A 22,465-nucleotide genomic window follows, 5' to 3' on the forward strand; every position below is an offset into this window, starting at 1 on the left:
CTTCTCCAGGGGATCTTCCTGAACCAGGAATCGAACTCAGGTCTCCCGCATTGCAGGCAGATGCTTTACCCTCTGAGCTACCAGGGAAAGGAATAATATGTATATTAGTGTAGCTACTAGAAAATTTAAAATAACATATATGTCTCATATTCTATTTCTCTTGGACAGCCCTGTTCTAAAGCTTTAGATTCTCGTGTATCAGTTGGCAGGGAGGGAAAGAGACAGTGGAGGAGCCACTTCAGATTCATAAAATCTCAGCTTAGAGGTAAGAGAAAGCTCATCTCCTCAAATTCCATTGATGAGAAATAGTTACATGGCTGTGTCCGGTTGTGAGAGGACCTGGAAAATGTCATCCTGGATCAGAGGTCACCTCATACAACAGTTCTGCTCTAATACAGAGAATGCAAATGCTTGTGGACAGCCAGCCCTCTGTGACACAGGGTCGTTGCTCAGACATCGCCTCCTTGATGAAGTCTTCCCTGACCACGACAACCACCTACATGCCACCCCCAGCATTCCCTATCTTTCTTCCCTGTTTTATTTTTCTCTGGAACATTCCACATATTGACATGTCATGTATTTTGTTTCTTTTTCATTTTCTTCCTTTCTCACAGTGTGTCAGCTTCCTGAAATAATTAAAAAACTTTGATGTGGCAAAATACACACAACATAAAAATGATTATCTTAACCATTTTCAGTAAACCCATTCAGTCATTATTAAGAACATTCATATTTTTATGCTAGCATTGCCACCACCTGTATCCAGAACTCTAAATCTTGCAAAACTGAAATTCTATACCCATTAAATGATAGCTTCCCATTCCCCTCTTCTTTTGTCTCTTAGCAACCACTGTTCTACTTTCTGTCTCTATGGTTTTGACTACTGTAAGTATCTCATATAAGTGGAATCATACAACATTTGTCTTTTTGTGATTGGCATATTTTATGGAGCATAATGTCCTTAAGGTTCATCCATATTGAGGCATGTGTCAGAATTTTCTATGTTTTTAAGGCTAAATAATATTCCAATACATGCATATATCACATTTTTCTTATTCAGTTATCTATGGTCTGAATGACTTTTAATTTTCAGTTTAGTTCACTTCAGTCACTCAGTTGCCTTTGACTCTTTGAGACCCCATGAATTGCAGCACGCCAAGCCTCCCTGTGCATCACCAACTCCCAGAGTTCACCCAAACTCATGTCCATCGAGTCGGTGATGCCATCCAGCCATCTCATCCTCTGTCGGCCCCTTCTCCTCCTGCCCCCAACCCCTCCTAGCATCAGAGTCTTTTCCAATGAGTCAACTCTTTGCATGAGGTGGTCACAGTATTGGAGTTTAAGCTTTTAGCATCAGTCCTTCCAAAGAACACCCAGGACTGATCTCCTTCAGAATGGACTGGTTGGATCTCCTTGCAGTCCAAGGGACTCTCAAGAGTCTTCTCCAACACCACAGCTCAAAAGCATCAATTCTTCGGCGCTCAGCTTTCTTCATAGTCCAACTCTCGTATGCATACATGACCACTGGAAAAACCATAGCCTAGACTAGACAGACCTTTGTTGGCAAAGTAATGTCTTTGTTTTTGAATATGCTATCTAGGTTGGTCAGAACTTTCTTTCCAAGGAGTAAGCGTCATTTAATTTCATGGCTACAATCACCATCTGCAGTGATTTTGGAGCCCAGAAAAATAGTCTGACACTGTTTCCAGTGTTTCCCCATCTATTTCCCATGAAGTGATGGGATCAGATGCTTTTGACTAAGCATCATAAACTAAGATGATCATAAACTAAGATGATCTTAGTTTTCTGAATGTTGAGCTTTAAGCCAACTTTTTCACTCTCCTCTTTCACTTTCATCAAGAGGCTTTTTAGTTCCTCTTCACTTTCTTCCATAAGGGTGTTGTCATCTGCATATCTGAGGTTATTGGTATTTCTCCTGGCAATCTTGATTCCCACTTGTGCTTCTTCCAGCCTAGCATTTTAATTTTAGCTATTGTGAATAATGCTTCTATGACTATTAGTATACATATATCCCCGAGGTCCTAAATAACACATGGAGATGCTGATTTCAATCCATTTAAATATGTACCCCAAAGTGGAATTGCTCTATTATATAGTTCTATTTTGAACTTTTTTTAAAATTAAAAAAAATATTTTTTACATTCCTTTAAAAAAAATTATTTATTTTAATTGGAGGCTACTTACTTTACAATATTGTATTGGTTTTGCCACACATCAACATGAATCTGCCACGGGTGTACATGTGTTCCCCATCCTGAACCCCTCTCCCTCCTCCCTCCCTGTACCCTCCCTCTGGGTCATCCCAGTGCACCAGCCCCAAGCATCCTGTATCCTGCATCAAACCTGGACTGGTGATTTGTTTCTTATATGATATTATACATGTTTCAATGCCATTCTCCCAAATCATCCCACCCTCTCCCTCTCCCACAGAGTCCAAAAGACTATTCTGTATACCTGTGTCTCTTTTGCTGTCTCTCATACAGGGTTATTGTTACCATCTTTCTAAATTCCATATATATGCGTTAGTATACTGTATTGGTGTTTTTCTTTCTGGCTTACTTCACTCTGTATAATCGGCTCCAGTTTCATTCACCTCATTAGAACTGATTCAAATGTATTTTTTTAATGGCTGAGTAATACTCCATTGTGTGTATGTACCACAGATTTCTTATCCATTCATCTGCTGATGGACATCTAGGTGGCTTCCATGTCCTGGCTATTATAAACAGTGCTGTGATGAACATTGGGGTACATGTGTCTCTTTCAATTCTGGTTTCCTCAGTGTGTATGCCCAGCAGTGGGATTGCTGGGTCATAAGGCAGTTCTATTTCCAGTTTTTTTAAGCAATCTCCACACTATTCTCATAGTGGCTGTACTAGTTTGCATTCCCACCAAAAGTGTAAGAGGCTTCCCCTTTCTCCACACCCTCTCCAGCATTTATTGCTTGTAGACTTTTGGTTCACAGCCATTTTGACTGGCATGAAATGGTACCTCATAGTGGTTTTGATTTGCATTTCTCTGATAAAGAGTGATGTTGAGCATCTTTTCATGTGTTTGGTAGCCATCTGTATGTCTTCTTTGGAGAAATGTCTATTTAGTTCTTTGGCCCATTTTTTGATTGGGTCATTTATTTTTCTGGAATTGAGCTGTAGGAGTTGCTTGTATATTTTTGAGATTAGTTCTTTGTCAGTTGCTTCATTTGCTATTATTTTGTCCCATTCTGAAGGCTGTCTTTTCACCTTGCTTATAGTTTCCTTTGTTGTGCAGAAGCTTTTAAGGTTAATTAGGTCCCATTTGTTTATTTTTGCTTTTATTTACAATATTCTGGGAGGTGGGTCATAGAGGATCCTGCTGTGATTTATGTCGGAGAGTGTTTTGCCTATGTTTTCCTCTAGGAGTTTTATAGTTTCTGGTCTTACGTTTAGATCTTTAATCCATTTTAAGTTTATTTTTGTGTATGGTGTTAGAAAGTGTTCTAGTTTCATTCTTTTACAAGTAGTTGACCAGTTTTCCCAGCACCACTTGTTAAAGAGATTGTCTTTTCTCCATTGTATATTCTTGCCTCCTTTGTCAAAGAGGAGGTGTCCATAGGTGCGTGGATTTATCCTGGGCTTTCTATTTTGTTCCATTGATCTATATTTCTGTCTTTGTGCCAGTACCATACTCTCTTGATGACTGTGGCTTTGTAGTAGAGCCTGAAGTCAGGTAGGTTGATTCCTCCAGTTCCATTCTTCTTTCTCAAGATTGCTTTGGCTATTCGAGGTTTTTTGTATTTCCATACAAATTGTGAAATTATTTGTTCTAGCTCTGTGAAAAATACAATTGGTAGCTTGATAGGGGTTGCATTGAATCTACAGATGGCTTTGGGTAGCATACTCATTTTCACTATATTGATTCTGCCGATCCATGAACATGATATATTTCTCCATCTATTAGTGTCCTCTGATTTATTTTCACCAGTGTTTTATAGTTTTCTCTGTATAGGTCTTTAGTTTCTTTAGGTAGATATATTCCTAAGTATTTTATTCTTTTCGTTGCAATGGTGGATGGAATTGTTTCCTTAATTTCTCTTTCTATTTTCTCATTATTAGTGTATAGAAATGCAAGGGATTTCTGTGTGTTGATTTTATATCCTGCAACTTTACCATATTCATTGATTAGCCCTAGTAATTATCTGGTGGAGTTTTTAGGGTTTCCTATGTAGAGGATCATGTCATCTGCAAACAGTGAGAATTTTACTTCTTCTTTTCCAATTTGGATTCCTTTTATTTCTTTTTCTGCTCTGATTGCTGTGGCCAAAACTTCCAAAACTATGTTGAATAGTAGTGGTGAAAGTGGGCACCCTTGTCTTGTTCCTGACTTTAGAGGAAATGCTTTCAATTTTTCACCATTGAGGATAATGTTTGCTGTGGGTTTGTCATATATAGCTTTTATTATGTTGAGGTATGTTCCTTCTATTCCTGCTTTCTGGAGAGTTTTTATCATAAATGGAGGTTGAATTTTGTCAAAGGCTTTCTCTGCATCTATTGAGATAATCATATGGCTTTTATTTTTCAATTTGTTAATGTGGTGTATTACATTGATTGATCTGTGGATATTGAAGAATCCTTCCATCCCTAGGATAAAGCCCACTTGGTCATGGTGTATGATCTTTTTAATGTGTTGTTGGATTCTGATTGCTAGAATTTTGTTAAGGAGTTTTGCATCTATGTTCATCAGTGATATTGTCCTGTAGTTTTCTTTTTTTGTGGCATCTTTTTCAGGTTTTGATATTAGGGTGATGGTGGCCTCATAGAATGAGTTTGGAAGTTTACCTTCCTCTGCAATTTTCTGGAAGAGTTTGAGTAGGATAGGTGTTAGCTCTTCTCTAAATTTTTGGTAGAATTCAGCTGTGAAGCCATCTGGACCTGGGCTTTTGTTTCCTGGAAGATTTCTGATTACAGTTTCAATTTCCGTGCTTGTGATAGGTCTGTTAAGATTTTCTATTTCTTCTGGTTCAGTTTTGGAAAGTTGTACTTTTCTAAGAATTTGTCCATTTCTTCCAAGTTGTCCATTTTATTGGCATATAGTTGCTGATAGTAGTCTCTTATGATCCTTTGTATTTCTGTGTTGTCTGTTGTGATCTCTCCATTTTCATTTCTAATTTTATTGATTTGATTTTTCTCCCTTTGTTTCTTGATGAGTCTGGCTAATGGTTTGTCAGTTTTATTTATCCTTTCAAAGAACCAGCTTTTGGCTTTGTTGATTTTTGCTATGGTCTCTTTTGTTTCTTTTGCATTTATTTCTGCCCTAATTTTAAAGATTTCTTTCCTTCTACTAACCCTGGGGTTCTTCATTTCTTCCTTTTCTAGTTGCGTTAGGTGTAGAGTTAGGTTATTTATTTGACTTTTTTCTTGTTTCTTGAGGTATGCCTGTATTGCTATGAACTTTCCCCTTAGCAATGCATTTACAGTGTCCCACATGTTTTGGGTTGTTGTGTTTTCATTTTCATTCATTTCTATGCATATTTTGATTTCCTTTTTATTTTCTTCTGTGATTTGTTGGTTATTCAGCAGCGTGTTGTTCAGCCTTCATATGTTGGAATTTTTAATAGTTTTTCTCCTGTAATTGAGATCTAATATTACTGCATTGTGGTCAGAAAAGATGCTTGGAATGATTTCAATTTTTTGAATTTACCAAGGCTAGATTTATGGCCCAGGATGTAATCTATCCTGGAGAAGGTTCTGTGTGCACTTGAGAAAAAGGTGAATTCATTGTTTTGGGATGAAATGTCCTATAGATATCAATTAGGTCTAACTTGTCTAGTGTATCATTTAAAGTTTGTGTTTCCTTGTTAATTTTCGGTTTAGTTGATCTATCCATAGGTGTGAGTGGGGTATTAAAGTCTCCCACTATTGTGTTATTGTTAATTTCCCCTTTCATACTTGTTAGCATTTGTCTTACATATTGTGGTGCTCCTATGTTGGGTGCATATATATTTATAATTGTTATATCTTCTTCTTGGATTGATCCTTTGATCATTATGTAGTGTCCTTCTTTGTCTCTTTTCACAGCCTTTATTTTAAAATCTATTTTATCTGATATGAGTATTGCTACTCCTGCTTTTTTTTGGCCTCTATTTGCGTGGAATATCGTTTTCCAGCCCTTCACTTTCAGTCTGTATGTATTCCCTGTTTTAAGGTGGGTCTCTTGTAGACAACATATATAGGGGTCTTGTTTTTGTATCCATTCAGCCAGTCTTTGTCTTTTGGTTGGGGCATTCAACTCATTTATGTTTAAGGTAATTATTGATAAGTATGATCCCGTTGCCATTTACTTTATTGTTTTGGGTTCGAGTTTATACACCCTTTTTGTGTTTCCTGTCTAGAGAATCTCCTTTAGCATTTGTTGAAGAGCTGGTTTGCTGTTGCTGATTTCTCTCAGCTTTTGCTTGTCTGTAAAGCTTTTGATTTCTCCTTCATATTGACAACCCACTCCAGTACTCTTGTCTGGAAAATCCCATGGACGGAGGAGCCTGGTAGGCCTCAGTCCATGGGGTCGCTAAGAGTCGGACACGACTGAGCAACTTTACTTTCACTTTTCACTTTCATGCATTGGCGAAGGAAATGGCAACCCACTCCTGTGTTCTTGCCTGGAGAATCCCAGGGACAGGGGAGCCTGGTGGGCTTCCATCTATGGTGTCCCACAGAGTCGGACACGACTGAAGTGACTTAGCAGTAGCAGTCATATTTGAATGAGATCCTTGTTGGGTACAGTAATCTGGGTTGTAGGTTATTTTCTTTCATCACTTTAAGTATGTCTTGCCATTCCCTCCTTGCCTGAAGAGTTTCTATTGAAAGATCAGCTGTTATCCTTATGGGAATCACCTTGTATGTTATTTGTTGTTTTTCCCTTGCTGCTTTTAATATTTGTTCTTTGTGTTTGATCTTTGTTAATTTGATTAATATGTGTCTTGGGGTATTTTGCCTTGGGTTTATCCTGTTTGGGACTCTCTGGGTTTCTTGGACTTGGGTGATTATTTCCTTCCCCATTTTAGGAAAGTTTTCAACTATTATCTCCTCAAGTATTTTCTCATGGTCTTTCTTTTTGTCTTCTTCTTCTGGGGCTCCTATGATCCGAATGTTGGGGCGTTTAATATTGTCCTGGAGGTCTCTGAGATTGTCCTCATTTCTTTTGTTTTTCTTTTTTCTTCTCTGATTCATTTATTTCTACCATTCTATCTTCTACTTCACTAATCCTATCTTCTGCCTCCGTTATTCTACTATTTGTTGTCTCCAGAGTGTTTTTGATCTCATTTATTGCATTATTCATTATATATTGACTCTTTTATTTATTCTAAGTCCTTGTTAAACCTTTCTTGCATCTTCTCAATTCTTGTCTCCAGGCTATTTATCTGTGATTCCACTTTTATTTCAAGATTTTGGATCATTTTCACTATCATTATTCGGAATTCTTTATCAGGTAGATTCCCTATCTCTTCCTCTTTTCTTTGGTTTGGTGGGCATTTATCCTGTTCCTTTACCTGCTGGGTATTCCTCTATCTCTTCATCTTGTTTATATTGCTGAGTTTGGGGTGGCCTTTTTGTATTCTGGCAGTTTGTGGAGTTCTCTTTTTGTGGAGTTTCCTCGCTGTGGGTGGGGTTGTATGGGTGGCTTGTCAAGGTTTCCTGGTTAAGGAAGCTTGTGTCGGTGTTCTGGTGGGTGGAGCTGGATTTCTTCTCTCTGGAGGGCAATGAAGTGTCCAGTAATGAGTTATGGGATGTCAGTGGTTTTGGAGTAACTTTGGGCAGCCTGTATATTGAAGCTCAGGGCTGTGTTCCTGTGTTGCTGGAGAATTTGCATGGTATGTCTTGCTCTGGAACTTGTTGGCCCTTGGGTGGTGCTTGGTTTCAGTGTAGGTATGGAGGCATTTGATGGGCTCCTGTCGATTAATGTTCCCTGGAGTCAGGAATTCTCTGGTGTTCTCAGGATTTGGACTTAAGCCTCCTGCTTCTGGTTTGCAGTCTTATTTTTACAGTAGTCTCAAGGCTTCTCCATCTATACAGCACCATTGATAAAACATCTAGGTTAAAGATGAAAAGTTTTTCCACAGTGAGGGACACCCAGAGAGGTTCACAGAGTTACGTGGAAAAGAGAAGAGGGAGGAGGGAGTAACAGGTGACCAGGATGAGATGAGGTGGAATCAAAAGAGGAGAGAACAAGCTAGCCAGTAATCACTTCATTATATGTGCCCCACAGTCTGGACCGCTCAGAGATGTTCATGGAGTTATACAGAGAAGAGAAGAGGGAGGAAGGAGACAGAGGTGGTCAGGAGGATAAAGGGGGGAATCAAAAGGAGAGCCACAGATCCAGCCAGTAATCAGTTCCCTAAGTGTTCTCCACCATCTGGAACACACAAAGAGATTCACAGAGTTGGGTAAGAAAAGAAGGGGGAGGGAGGAGATAGAGGTGACCTGGTGGAGAGACAGGAAAGTCCAAATGGGGAGAGAAAAGTCAAGCCAGTAATCTCACTCCCAAGTAAAAATGGGTACTAAAGATTGGGTTCTTAAAGGTACAAAATTGGTAACAAATACCAAAAAGCAAAGATTAAAAATCTAGAGTAGAGGTTGGATTTTCAAAAATACAATATTAAAGAAAAGAAAAAAATAAGTCACAAAAATTATAAGAATATAATTATATATGAAGTTTGCTTTAAAAAATAGGGTCTTTGTTTTTTTTGCAAAGTAATAGTAGGTTATAAAAATGAAAATTAAAGGAGTAATAGAGGACTTAAAAATTAAAAAAAAGAATGATCATAAAAATAGTAAAAATATATCTAGGACTTTCTATGGTGGTGTTGTGGGCAGTGTGGGGTCAGTTCATTTTCAGATAGTTCCTTGGTCCGGCTTATTGCACCTGTCATTTCCAAGGTGGTTCCCTCTGTTTTAGCTTCTTCTGTTTGCTGGTCTCCTCAGTGTCTGATTTCCTCCCTAACACAAGTGGGGAGGTGGTGGACACTTTTTTAGGCTCACTTGTTCAGTCATGCTGTAGGGAGGGAGGGACGGACTCTGCAAACAAATAACACTGGCATGTGCTCGCAGTGCCTCAGCCACACTGGGCCTGCCCCCACTCACGGCGCATGTGCCCTCCCTGCCCACACTGCTCAGGCTCTAGGTTGCTCCTCCGGGAACCATTCGAGGCTGGCCCTGGGCTGCATGCACCTCCCAGGTCCGAGCCGCTCAGGTTCAGGCACTCAGGAAGTCCTCAGAGGCACAGACTTGGTTGGGCCTGCATTTTGTGCTCAGTTTTCTGGATGCACAACTGGCGCACCTTCTCAGGTGGATGTTGACTGTCCAGAACCCCAGGAAGTCTTAGATAGCAAAGAAGCCTGCTTGCAGTTTGGTAGATAATGTCTCTCTGGGGCTGCGATTGCCCCCTTCCGGCTCTGGCTGCCTGTCACCAGAGGGGGATGGTCTGCAGCCGGCTAGCCCTGCTCAGTCCTTTGTTCTGTGAGCAGGCCTGGCGGTGTCTTAGGTTAGGGCTTTTCGTGTGGTAGCTATCCCACAGTCTGGTTTGCTAGCCTGTTAGTTCCCTCAGATTGCCCTCGGGGCATTCAGGCCTGGTCCTTACTCTAAGCAATGCAGCCCGCGCCTCCCTGCCCAGCCCCCACTTTCTAGTGGCATGTGCCGGTGTCTGCGCTACTTCTATGGTGGGGGAGTTACTGTTGGGCACGTAATCTGTGGGTTTTAATTATTTTTCCTCCCAGTTATGTTGCCCTCTGTGGTCCCAAGGCTCGCCACAGACTCGGCAGTGAAAGCGTTTCCTGGTGTTTGGAAACTTCTCTCTTTTTAAGACTCCCTTCCCAGGACCGAGCTCCATCTGTACCTCTTTTGTCTCTTTTTTTTTCTCTTTTATATTTTTTCTTACCTCCTTTTGAAGACAATGGGCTGCTTTTCTGGGTGCCTGATGGCTTCTGCTGGCATTCAGAAGTTGTTTTGTGGAATTTACTCAGCATTTAAGTATTCTTTTGATGAATTTGTAGGGGAGAAAGTGGTCTCCCCGTCCTATTCCTCCGCCATCTTAGGACCGCCCTATTTTGCACTTTTTGAGGAACGTCCACACTGTTTTTCACAGTGCACCATTTTACATTCTCAGCAATGCCTAGGGGTCCATTTTTCCACCTCCTAGACAACACTTGTTATTCCTCTTTTTATTTTTAATTTTATATTAGCCATCCTAATGTGTGTGAGGTCGCATCTCACTGTGATTTTGATTTGCATTTCTCTAATGTTTAGTTATATTGAACATCTTTTCATGTGTTTTTGGCCATTTGTATGTCTTCTTTGGAAAAATGTTTACTAACATCTGGAGACATTCATTTTCTTTTGTGGATTCAGTGCTATATTACTAGTGCCTGGAACTGTGCTGTCCTATTCCAGATACCGAATGGTTGTATGCTGACCAAATTAATGATTGAACCTTACTGGCCTGCTAGGCCATAGGTAACAATCTGGGTACTTGAGATGACATAGTTCAGAACCCATTAGTACTCTCAAGATAAATGATATATTCTGTTTGTAGATATGATCAAACTAGTGTTAGACATAGTAGCAATATCAACCTAACATCAGAGATTTTTAACTTGAGCAGAAATTTGCTGTCCTGGTGTTTTGTTTTCTCAGCATCTATTCATATTTTTTGTTAATTTTTATTTTTTATTAGTGGCTAAAAAATCTATATACATTTATAATTTTTTTAAATCAAGATTTTATTTCTTTTTCTGTTTTTTAAGTCATATACCCTACTTGTACTCTTTATTTGACTTGTATCATATCAGCATACCAGTAATAGTAACTATAATGATGAAAATACATAATTTATGGGGTTAAAAAGAAGACAAATTAATTCTGGATAACAAATCTATGTAAGCCAGGAGGGAGGTTATCAGTTAAGTTTCTAAACCTGTTGAATTATTTGGCGGGGGTTAAAATAGTAACTATATACTTTGTTAGTTATTATGAATGCAAAATATTATTTTAAAGATAATTAGTAAAGAGTAGACAGAGAATCCGTAATCTTCAACCAGCAGAAGGAAAAAAATCAAATTAGAAAGCAAATCACAATTCCACATCTAGATGTATACCAAAAATAGTTGAAAGCCAAGACTTGAGCAGATATTTGCACACGAATTTTTACTGCATAGTTATTTAGAATATACAAAAGGCAGAAACAACCTAAATGTTCTTCAACAAGTGGATAGATAAGCAAATTATGATACATACATACAATGGAATATTATTCAACCGTAAAAGGAATGAAGTTCCACTATGTGTTACAACTTGAATGAATCTTGGCATTTTTACACTATGTGAAATAAGCCAGACACAAAAGGACAAGGATTATATGAGTGCATTTGTGTGAAATATCAAGAATAGGTAAATTCATAGAGACAGAAGTAGATTAATGTTACCAGGGGTTGGGGAATGCGAAGAATGAGCGATTTATTGCTTAATTGTTACAGAATTTGTTTGGGCTGATGAAAAAGTTTTGGAAATAGATAGTGGTATTGGTTGTACCGGGGCTTCTCTGGCAGCTCAGCCGATAAACAGTTTGCTTTCAATGCAGGAGACTCTGGTTTGATTCCTGGGTCGGGAAGTTCCCCTGGAGAAGGGATAGGCAACCCACTCCCAGTATTCTTGGGCTTCCCTGGTGGCTCGGATGGTAAAGAATCTGCCTGCAATGTGGGAGACCTGGGTTTGATCCTTGGGGTGGGAAGATCCCCTGGAGGAGGGCATGGCAACCCTCTCCAGTATTCTTGCCTGGAGAATCCCCACGGACAGGGGAGCCTGGCTGGCTACAGTCCACGGGGTCACAAAGAGTCGGACGTGACTGAGCGACTTTCACTTTCAATTAATGATCTAAAAAAATCCCTGGGAAACTAGAAATAAAACACTTCTTCATTCTAATAAAGGGAGTCTGAAGAACCTGCAACTAATATCATATTTAGTAGTGAAATACTGGATATCTTTCCTATAAGATTAGGAACAGGCAGGAGTACATGCTTTCACTGCTTTTATTCAACATTTTCCTGGAGATCATAGCTGTTGCAACAGGCAAGAAAAACAAATAACAGGTATATAGACTGGAAGGAAAGATGTAAAGCTTTTTATTTGTAGAAGATATGATAGTACATTAAAAAACCCCAAAGAATCTGTGAAAAAACTGCTAGAACTAGTAAGTGAATTTAGCCAGATAACATACGTTCAATATGCAAAACTTTATTGAAGCTTTTAATACTAACAACAAACAATTGGAAAATCAAAATAAAACACATACTATTTTATAGCATAAAAATAAAATACCTTAAAGTAAATTTAGCAAAATATATCAAATAGCTGCATATAGAACATTACCATATATTGCTGAGGAAAGTTAAAACAGATCTAAATAAATAGAAATGTACATATTAGATTCATGGATTGAAGGCATCAATGCTATTAAAATTTCATAATTCCTTGACTTGCTCTATTGAGTTAGCATAATATCCCTTGTGCTCAGTTGTGTCCAACCTCAACCCCATTGACTGCAGCCTGCCAGGCTCCTCTGTCCATGGGATTTTCCAGGCATGTTTACTGGAGTGGGTTGCCATATTCTACTCCAGAGAATCTTCCTGACCCAGGGATTGAACTCCTACCTCCTGTGTTTTCTGCATTGGCAGGTGGATTCTTTACCACTGAGCCACCTGGAAAGCCACTGATTTAACACAGTCTCAGTCAGAATTCTTATAGCCTTTCTTTCATAGATCTTGGCAAATTTATATGGAAATACAGAAGATCAAGAATATTTAATACAATTTGAAAAATAAGAATCAAGTTAGAAAACTTATGCTATCTAATTTCAAGGTGTCAGAAAGTCACAGGAGTTAAGGTAATGAATTTTAGCATAAGTGTAGACATACAGATCGATGGAATAGAATAGTGAGTCCAGAAAAAAAAGTACACATTAATTGATTTTTGATAAGATTTCAAGGTAATTCAGTGAATCAAAAAGTAATATTCTTAACAAACTATGTTGAGATAATTGGATATCCACCCGGAAAAAATGACTCTTGGCATGTACTTCATACTCAACACAAAGATCATCTTGAAACAGATCACAGACCTAAATGCAAAAGCCAAAACTGTAAGACTTTAGAGCAAAGTCTAAGGGACAATCTATGTACCTTTGGAGTAGACTACAGTTTTTTAGATAAAACAAATTTAAAATCTTTACAAAGGATAAATTAGACTTCATCAAAATTAAAACCTTTTGTTTTTTAAAATGAGAGGAAAATAAAGTGAGAGGTGTGCCACAGACTAAAAGCAATTATTCTCCTTACATATATATGAAAAAGTGCTTTCATCTTTTTTTCTGAAATTTTTTTGGCATCCAGAATACATAAAGAATTCTCACAACGCAAAAATCGGAAAATAATCAACCCAATAATAAATGAGCAAAATATTTGAACAGATACTTGGCAAAAAAAGAAATAGAAAGGGCCAATAAACACATAAAAAGATGCTCAGCATTATTAGTTAGCATAATAATGCAGACTGAAACAGTGATACACCACTAGTGACCCCCTAGAATGCTTAAAAAAATGAAAAAGTTTAATAATATCAAGTGTGGGCAAAGATGTGGAGCATCTGTAACTCATACCTTGCTGGAAGGAGTACAAAATGGTACACATACTATGGAAAAGTGTTGTAGTTTATGCAGTTATATTATCCAGCAATTCCACGTGTGAACATTACCTGAGATAAATGAAAATATGTCAACACAAAGCCTTAATCATGAGCTCAAAGCAACTTTTTTTCATAATAGCAGCTACTGGAAATAACTCCAAGGTCCATCAAGAAGTGAATGAATACACAAACCGCAGGACAGCCGGAAGCAAAATATCGCTCAGTGATAGAGAGAAAGGAACACAGCATGGAAGAATCTCAGAAATGCTCTATGCAGGAAAGAAGCCAAAGAAGAGGACATTCTGTGTGATTCTGTTTACTTGATATTCTAGAAAATGTAAAATGTATTCCCTGGTGGTTCAGTGGTTAAGACAACACACTTCCAGTGCAGGGGCCTGGGCTCCATCCGTGGTCAGGGAACTAAGATCCTATATGCCCCGTGTTGCAGCCAAAAAAGTAACCTACTGCGACAGAAAGCAAATAAGTGTTTCCCTAGGACTGGGAGTGAGATGGGGTTGACCATAAAGAACCACAACAATTTTGGGTGAGGAACTGTTCTATATCTGGATTATGGTGGTGGTTACAAATTGTGGTAGTTATAAATTGTCAAAACTTTTAACGGAGTACTTAAAATAAATGTAGTTTATCACGTGTAAATTATGCTTCAATAAACTTGATTAAAAAGATAGATAGCAAATAAATCAATGTCAGATCTCATCTTAGTTTAACATGGCTGTTCTGCACCACCGGTGGAGTATATTTCTGGAAACAGCTTCTAATTTGGGTGCTACAGACAGGAAGGTTTTGAAATTACTGGCAGAGCTGCTCTGTTCCAGAAATTTCTCTGATTGCTCTTTTTATTGACATCTGTTCTTGTTTCAGTGAGTGTAATAGCTCCCAAATTATCTGATGACATTAATTGGAATTTTATAGTAGTTCTCTCCAGCCTCTGATTTACCTCTATTTCCTCTGTGGCCATAAAGTCAAGTAAAAAAAGTAGAACACTAACTGGTAAAATTTTTGTTTTCCTTTTTTCCCACTATCCTGCTATCTAAGACCTGGCTTTGAGATTAATGGTGAAGGATTTCCATATTGTCTTAGATAATATCTTGACTTGGAATGTAATAATTGTTTCTAGAGTCAAATTATAAACCAAATATAAAGTTTTAGAAGAACTAGAGGACACTAGAAAGCTAGAAAAGCAATTGTCCCATCACTGCATTATCATCTTTTAGAATTAATGATGATTTTTACATGTTTATATGAGCTGCTCTGGTTCTGACTTTTTCTTTTATTCTCCATCATTTCACAAATCATGTCTTTCTAAAAGGGGCTTCCTTGGTGGCTCAGACAGTAAAGAATCTACCTGCAATTCAGGATACCCGGATTTGATCCCTGGGTTGGGAAGATCCGCTGGAGAAGGAAATGACAACCCATTCCAGTATCCTTGCCTGGAGAATTCCATTGACAGAGGAGCCTAGAGGGCTATGGTCCACAGGGTTGCAAAGAGTTGGACATGACTGAAAGGTCCTGCCGAAATTAATCATGAGATTATTTTCTTCCATTTAAGTTTATTTACATTCTGTTAAATAGGGGAACATTTTTAGTTTTTGCATTTCATTTCAGTTCTGCTGAGAATTTTCAAGTCCCTGCTATTTGCAGTGTGCTGATCCTGGAACTGGGAAAATAAAAGTGATAACTGGACCCGTCCTCACAGTGAGAGAGACACGCACAGAAGTAGTTTGATAAAATGCGGTTCCCTGTCATAGAAGTGCATTTAAAAGGCTGGGAGAACCAGTGGAAAGAACAATTGATTCTGCCTTTTGAGACAGTATTAGACAGAGCAAGTTGCTGTCAAAGGTTGAATTATCTAGATGTAAAAGCGAAAGAAGCACTGCTTAGAGGAAAGTGGTGTAAGAAAAGAACCAGGGTGTTTCTTCTCCCATTGTTGGGGAAAGTGGAATCAAGGAATAAGTTATTCTGATGAACTTTCTGTGATATTTCAAATTGCTGTCTAACTTTTCACAAATATTTCAAAGATATTCCAGCAAATTAAATCCTCCAAATTGACTACACTGAAGAATGGAGGCAAGAGGATTACATAGCCAGTGGGGTGGGCTTTCCGAACCTCTGAGATAAACACGTGTAGATGTGTCACGCGTGTGACTGTCAGTCATCATGGACACATTCATGGGAAAAATGTAGAGTCCTGGCTTTTGAACATCTAGACAGTCGGAGAAGGCAATGGCACCCCACTCCAGTACTCTTGCCTGGAAAATCCCATGGACGGGGGAGCCTGGTGGGCTACGGTCCATGGGGTCGCTAGGAGTCGGACACGACTGAGCGACTTCACTTTCACTTTTTGCTTTCATGCATTGGAGAAGGAAATGGCAACCCACTCCAGTGTTCTTGCCTGGAGAGTCCCAGGGACGGCAGAGCTGGGTGGGCTGCTGTCTCTGGGGTCGCACAGAGTTGGACACAACTGAAGTGACTTAGCAGACAGTAATTTAAAGCACTGCACATTTTATCTTATAGGGAAAGGGAAAAAAGTACACACAAGATGAATGTTAATAGACACAGTATAAATAACATCCCTGGTATTCAGTTTACTTTTTTCTTCAATACTCAGTGAACCTCTGCACTCTTCCTTCTCAAAGAAGAAGAAATTCATGGTCCTTTGTGAAGGATGATTTACATTCAGAATGCTGATGTATATTAGTATAAGGGTTGTATACTGTACTACTCAGTATAAGGGTAGCACCAACCTGGGCAAGCCGCTCCGTACCTGACTATATACCTACAAGGACAAGCCACATCCTAATGTAGTATCTTAGAACCACAGCAGTTTATTATTTCTTAGCGTTGGTTTGCGTTCAGGCTGGGCACACCTGCACTTTTCCTCTGCTTCCTTTGAACATATTTGGGGTAATTCACGTGACTGAATTCAGCTAGGAGCTCAACTCGAGGAGAAGGCCTTTTGTCTCAGGGCCACTTTCCAGCATGTTCAGTGTGTAGCTTGGACCTCCTTACATCACAGTGGCTGGTTCATCTTTCCATCCAACCTCTGTTTCATCCCCCAGCCACTCCCTAAACTGTAAAGACACATTTTTCATGAGACACGCTCGGTCTTAAGTTCTCTCTTGCCCCTCTGTGAACCTTCTACTTTTTGAAGTCCCTCCCATCCTATAATGTCCAAGTCTACTACCACTTTTGTGATGAAACCCATATGACAATTTTCTTTTCCACTTGCTGTATCCATACCTTCTTTTTTTAAAAAAATAATTTTATTTATATATTTTTGTCTGTGCTGGGTCTTTGTTGCTGCAAGGGCTTTTCTTTAGTTGTGGCGAGTGGGGGCTACTCTCCAGTTGCAACGCGTGGGCTGATCGTTCCAGTGGCTTCTCTTGTTGCAGAGCATGGGCTCTAGGGTGCTTGGACTTCAGTAGTCACGGTATGTGGGCTTAGTAGCTGTAGATCCCAGGCTCAGTAGTTGTGGCACATGGGTTTAGCTGCCTGTGGCATGTGGGCTCTCCCCAGATCAGGGATTGAAACCATATCCCTGGCATTGACAGGTGGATTCTTTACCACTGAGCCACCAGGGAAGCCCTCCATACCTTCTGATGACATCACACCGGCTGTTTCCAAGTTCTCACAGAATGCTGTCTGTTGTTCTTTCTTGTGTTTTGTTCAGCTGTTCAGTTCATCTGAGAAAAGCTTGTCCAGTCCATGGGAACTTATTCCATGGACCTACCTTTGTAAGGTCCTGAGGACTCCTCTCTTCAGACATGTGTCCTAGTTAGATGGCTCAACTATCATAAGAGCATATTAACTCTCTCCATTTTGACTGACCAATGAAACATATGAAATTGAGCATTGTAGAATAATCTGTACTCCAAGTTCTTGTCAGAAGCTTTAACCTAGAAATATCTGCTGCCCAGTACCTATCAAAAGCTCAGCTGTGAAAATTAATATATATGGAGAATTGCCTGAAGGATATGTAGTCCATCTGTTCTCTAGACACACTCAATTTTCTTCCTGGGTTAACCAAACCAAGAGAGAGCTGTAGATTAGAATACTGTTGATTTAGTTCTCCAGAGAATTGCTTGTAGGCAATTGCCCTTGGCATTATGCCATTGGCTTTCATTTTGATGGACATTAGAAGGAAAATCCTTTTCAATTTTTGGCAATACATTGGTGAATCTAGATGAAATAAGTGACTTTATAATACAAATATAAATTATCAAAATTGACTCAAGCGGAGTTCAGAAAATCCATATAGACTGATGACCATGGACAGAGTTGGAAAGGTTGCCAAAGATTTATTGCCCAAAAGTTCAGTTCAGTTCAGTCACTCAGTCATGTCCAACTCTTTGCAATCCCACAGACTGCAGAACACCAGGCTTCCCTGTCCATCACCAACTCCTGAAGCTTGCTCAAACTCATGTCCATCAGTTGGTGATGCCATCCAACCATCTCATCCTCTGTTGTCCCCTTCTCCTCCTGCCTTCAATCTTTCCCAGCATCAGGGTCTTTTCCAATGAGTCAGTTCTTCATATCAGGTGGACAAAATATTTCCCAGAAAGCTGAGGCCATTTTTTTTTTTTTTTTTGGCGGGGGGTGTGGGGGGGTGTTGTGTATCTACTGTGTTTATTTGCCTAAGAATTCTGTCTTGTTATCTTTCTCTCTCTTTTTTCTTTTATCAATCAGTAACACTCCTTCCTTCAGGGGGATTGCTCCTCTGTCACCTCAGTTATATGATATTCTGATAGTGAGATATTGTGGTACACTGATTGCTGGCCACAGAAGTAAACAAATTATGCTGGACCCATATTTGAGTATGAGCATGTGTGTGTACTCAATTGCTTCAGTTCTGTCCAACTCTTTGTGACCCCATGGACTTAGCCCACCAGGCTCCTCTGTCCATGGGATTGTCCAGGCAAGAATACTGGGGGGGGCGGGTTTGCCATGCCCTCCCTCCAGGGGATGTTTCCGACTCAGGGACTGAACCCATGTCTCCTGTATCTCCTGCATTGCAGGTGGGTTCTTTACTGCTGAGCCACTGCAGAAGCCCATATTTGCGTGTATCCTTGTATAAAAGTATCCAAGGTGGGCACATGACCCAGATAGAGTTAATCACAGGCTCTCCCGCTAGTTTTGTATTCATATCTGTGGAGAAAGTTCTCTTCTTCCTGGTTGCTAAATGGTGATGATGTAAGCCTATAACTGCCTGGGGTTGCAGCAACTCCCTCCCATATATATTAAGCCCATCTGCAGTGAAAGGTAAGAAAGAGAGGGAGAGAAAGGGATCAGTGGCAGGGCCAAGGTGACCCAGGACAGACAGAAACCCAGTCAAAATCTCTTTGACTGAGAGATGAAGCCTGGGAGAGACAGGCATACATGCAGACATAGAACTCAGATGCAGACACAGAAATAAAAGAGAAAGAAAAGAGAAAGCTTTCAGCGTTGAGTCCCTGGTGCTACTCCTGACCTTCCTATATATGAAGCAATACATTTCTTTCTTTCTCTTTCTCTGCCTTCTTTCGTTTTTTTTTTCTTTTCTTTGTAGTTTAATTGAGAAATCTTTCACTTGTGAGTGGAATACTTCTGATCAAAATGATTTTAGACTAAAAGGTGAACTTAAAAAATTAATTAAGGCACAGATCATCCTTTTGTTTCTTTTCTTCTTCAAAAGCTTAGAGAAAATGAACTCACAATATTTGTCTGCCCATTTTTTAAAACTAGCATAACTCTGAGATATGAAAAATTTTAGCACAAAATGGAAATAATGAATATACGTGAGTACAGATGTACGTATCCTGAATGTATCCCAGAAAGCTTTTACCTCCGCGTCCTCACAGGATGACTCTGGCCCTGCACCTTTCAGTGTGAGCTCACCCTTTTTCTGGGTTTTCTCCGGTCACATTGTACCTGTCAGGGTCCTCAAGATTTTGCTGTGGTAACAAAAGACCCCAAATCCTTAGTGGTTTAAAACAATGAAAGCTTATTCTTGCTTACTCAACTCAGGGTCAGCTGAGGATTTCCTCACACAGGGATACAGGCTTTCAGAATGTCAATCATTTGGAAAATTATTTAGTGGGCAATCATATTCTCGGCTCTTCATGCATTGTTCCAAAGATGATATATATAATTTCTGCTCATATATCTTTGGCGAAGCCAAGTTAAAAGTTGCCTCTAACTTTTAAAGGTCAAGAAGAATCCTACCTTCATCTTGGAAGTGGAAAGGACTGGAATATTTACTGACAGTCCTAATAATTACCAGAGAACTCCTTCCTGGTCACCGAGTATTGGGTTCATGCTCCTTTTCACATTCACAGTACAGTTGTCCCCTCTCCAAAGGACACTATGCAAAATTTCTATACTCTAACAAACCAGACTTAAAGTCCAGGATCGCTGGATGATGTGTGATGGTCTGTTTATCACAAGGAGATGATGGTAATAAATAGTCTCTATCAAGCCTGGGTATGGCTTCTTTTGATCTGAAGACTTATGAACTAAAATTTTATCTGCCCCTCATACACTCAATATGCACACAGATTAGGTAATGTGAAAAGAGCCCCTTTGCTGGAAGTGAGTATTAACCTTTGACCAAGTCCTAACTTGGCTCCTTGAACATCTATTATTCATTGCTCCTAGATTCTACTTCTCAGAGATTCTTCCTTTTCCACTACTCTCTTTGGTCATATCTGAAGTAGGCATCAGGGACTATGTTCTTCATTGGGGAAGGCAGGTTTAATGGTCCACTTCTTGTTCAACAGAAGATTGGGGCCCATGGTTGTCTTAAGTCCAGGATCATTTTTAATCATTGAAGTTAAATAGCTGTTAGTCCAAGTTGATAGAATTTTGCAGTAAAAATCACTCAAAAACATTTGTGACTACTTCCCTATCTGATTTCAGTCAGTTCCATATACCAATAGGTGCAACCATAATTCTTTTCTGGACATAATTTCCATTTTTCTATATGCCTTTGTTGTCTCTACCTTGTACCAAATGATTTCTTACTGTATAAAATAGATTTTCATCTATTTGTGTTCAAACAATATTTTCTTCACTGTCTACTTCCCACTGCTTAATCCAGTGCCAACAAATATTTTAGTGTTTTTTTTTTTTTTAAACGCTCCACTAGAAGCTATCGGTTTCCATATCAGTTAGACTGGATTACGTTATAGTAACGATCTAAAAATTTCAGTGGTCCAAGTTGACAAAAACTTGTATCCTACCCTCACTGTGTCTATCACAGGTTGACTGTGGGTTCTGTTGTATATAGTCCTTATTCAGGGACATAGGAGAAGGCAATGGCACCCCACTCCAGTACTCTTGCCTGGAAAATCCCATGAACGGAGAAGCCTGGTGGGTTGCAGTTCATGGGGTCGCTGGAGTTGGACACGACTGAGTGACTTCACTTTCACTTTTCGCTTTCATGCATTGGAGAAGGAAATGGCAACCCACTCCAGTGTTCTTGCCTGGAGAATCCCAGGGGCGGGGGAGCCTGGTGGGAGACGGTGGGCTGCCGTCTATGGGGTCGCACAGAGTCGGACACGACTGAAGCGACTTAGCAGCAGCATTCAGGGACATGGGCTGTCAGAGATTCAAGAAACATTGAAACAAGAACATTAAGGGAAAAAGGGAATGTGGAAAACCATGGCACCAAAAGCTTTCTGTCTGGAAACGATCCATGCCAATTCCTCTCACATTAATTGGTCAGTGCAAGTCACAACTAATTTTAAGAGGTTAAAAAATTAGCTTGTACCACATGTCTGGAAGAACAGAGGAATATAATATCTGTGAACCCGTTTAATAAATAAGGCACACACACTGCAAGTTTAATGATCTTTGTGGACTTTACAAAAAATTTGTGGGGGCCAGAGAAAGAATTATATCACATGATATTCAGAATCTTTCAGAAAACTCTCTATCTGAAATCTCTCTTTCTCATTCTTTTTTCATGGTGTCAGTAATGTCTTATTTTTCTCTCCATTCCTCATGCAGTACTCAACATCACAGGCTCCACTCTACCCCTGTCATTGTTTTCTGTTTTGGACATAAAATTCCATACTCCTTCATTATGGAGGGAAAATTCCATTATCCTTGTTATTTTCACATTCCCTCAAGGACTTATATCCTATCTTATGAGGCTTATGAAGCATTTCATCTCAGCAAATATGGTGCTTTCTCTAAGATTCCTGGTGAATGCAATTTTCTCCATCTTACTACATTAATAATATATTAGCAAGTCAAATCTAGCATTACCAAGTAGATGTTGTTCCAGAAATAAAAAGTGGTTTAATATCAGTATATCTAGTATTTCAATATCTTATATTAATAGATTACAAGAGAATACCTATATGACCATATGAATGTGCTCTGTCCAACATGGTAGACCCTAGTCATGCATAGCTATTCCAATAGAAGTTTGAATAATTGAAGTTAAATTATTAAAACTTCTGTTCCTTATTCCCACTGGACATATTTCAAGTGCTCAATAGTCACATATGGCTTGTGGCTATGGAATTAACACAGATAATGAACATTTCCATCATTCTGGAAACTTCTGTTGGGCAGTGTTGATCTAACTAAAGAGTCATTTGACAAGCATATTAGATATTTCTGATTTCAAATTTTTTGTAAATTACAGTTAAAAGGAAACTTTCCTAAATTGAGAAACAGTGTATATAAGAAGCCAATGGCAAACATCATACTAAGTAGTATTTTTCATTATGTTC

General features: G+C 39.3%; 1 long non-coding RNA gene across 1 annotated transcript in view; it reads left to right on the forward strand.

The window, feature by feature from the left end:
• LOC147371286 (uncharacterized) overlaps positions 1-14,732 on the forward strand; it is a 194,721-nt gene extending 179,989 nt beyond the window's left edge. The window contains exon 4 of the long non-coding RNA XR_015163423.1: positions 13,864-14,732. This is a non-coding gene — a long non-coding RNA (uncharacterized LOC147371286). The remainder of the gene's footprint in view (positions 1-13,863) is intronic.
• The last annotated feature ends 7,733 nt before the right edge of the window (positions 14,733-22,465 follow it).

The sequence above is a fragment of the Bos grunniens genome, chromosome 5 (genome assembly GCF_055505025.1).
Source record: "Bos grunniens cultivar Pamir isolate PY7600 chromosome 5, Bosgru_T2T1.0, whole genome shotgun sequence".
NCBI lineage: Eukaryota > Metazoa > Chordata > Mammalia > Artiodactyla > Bovidae > Bos > Bos grunniens.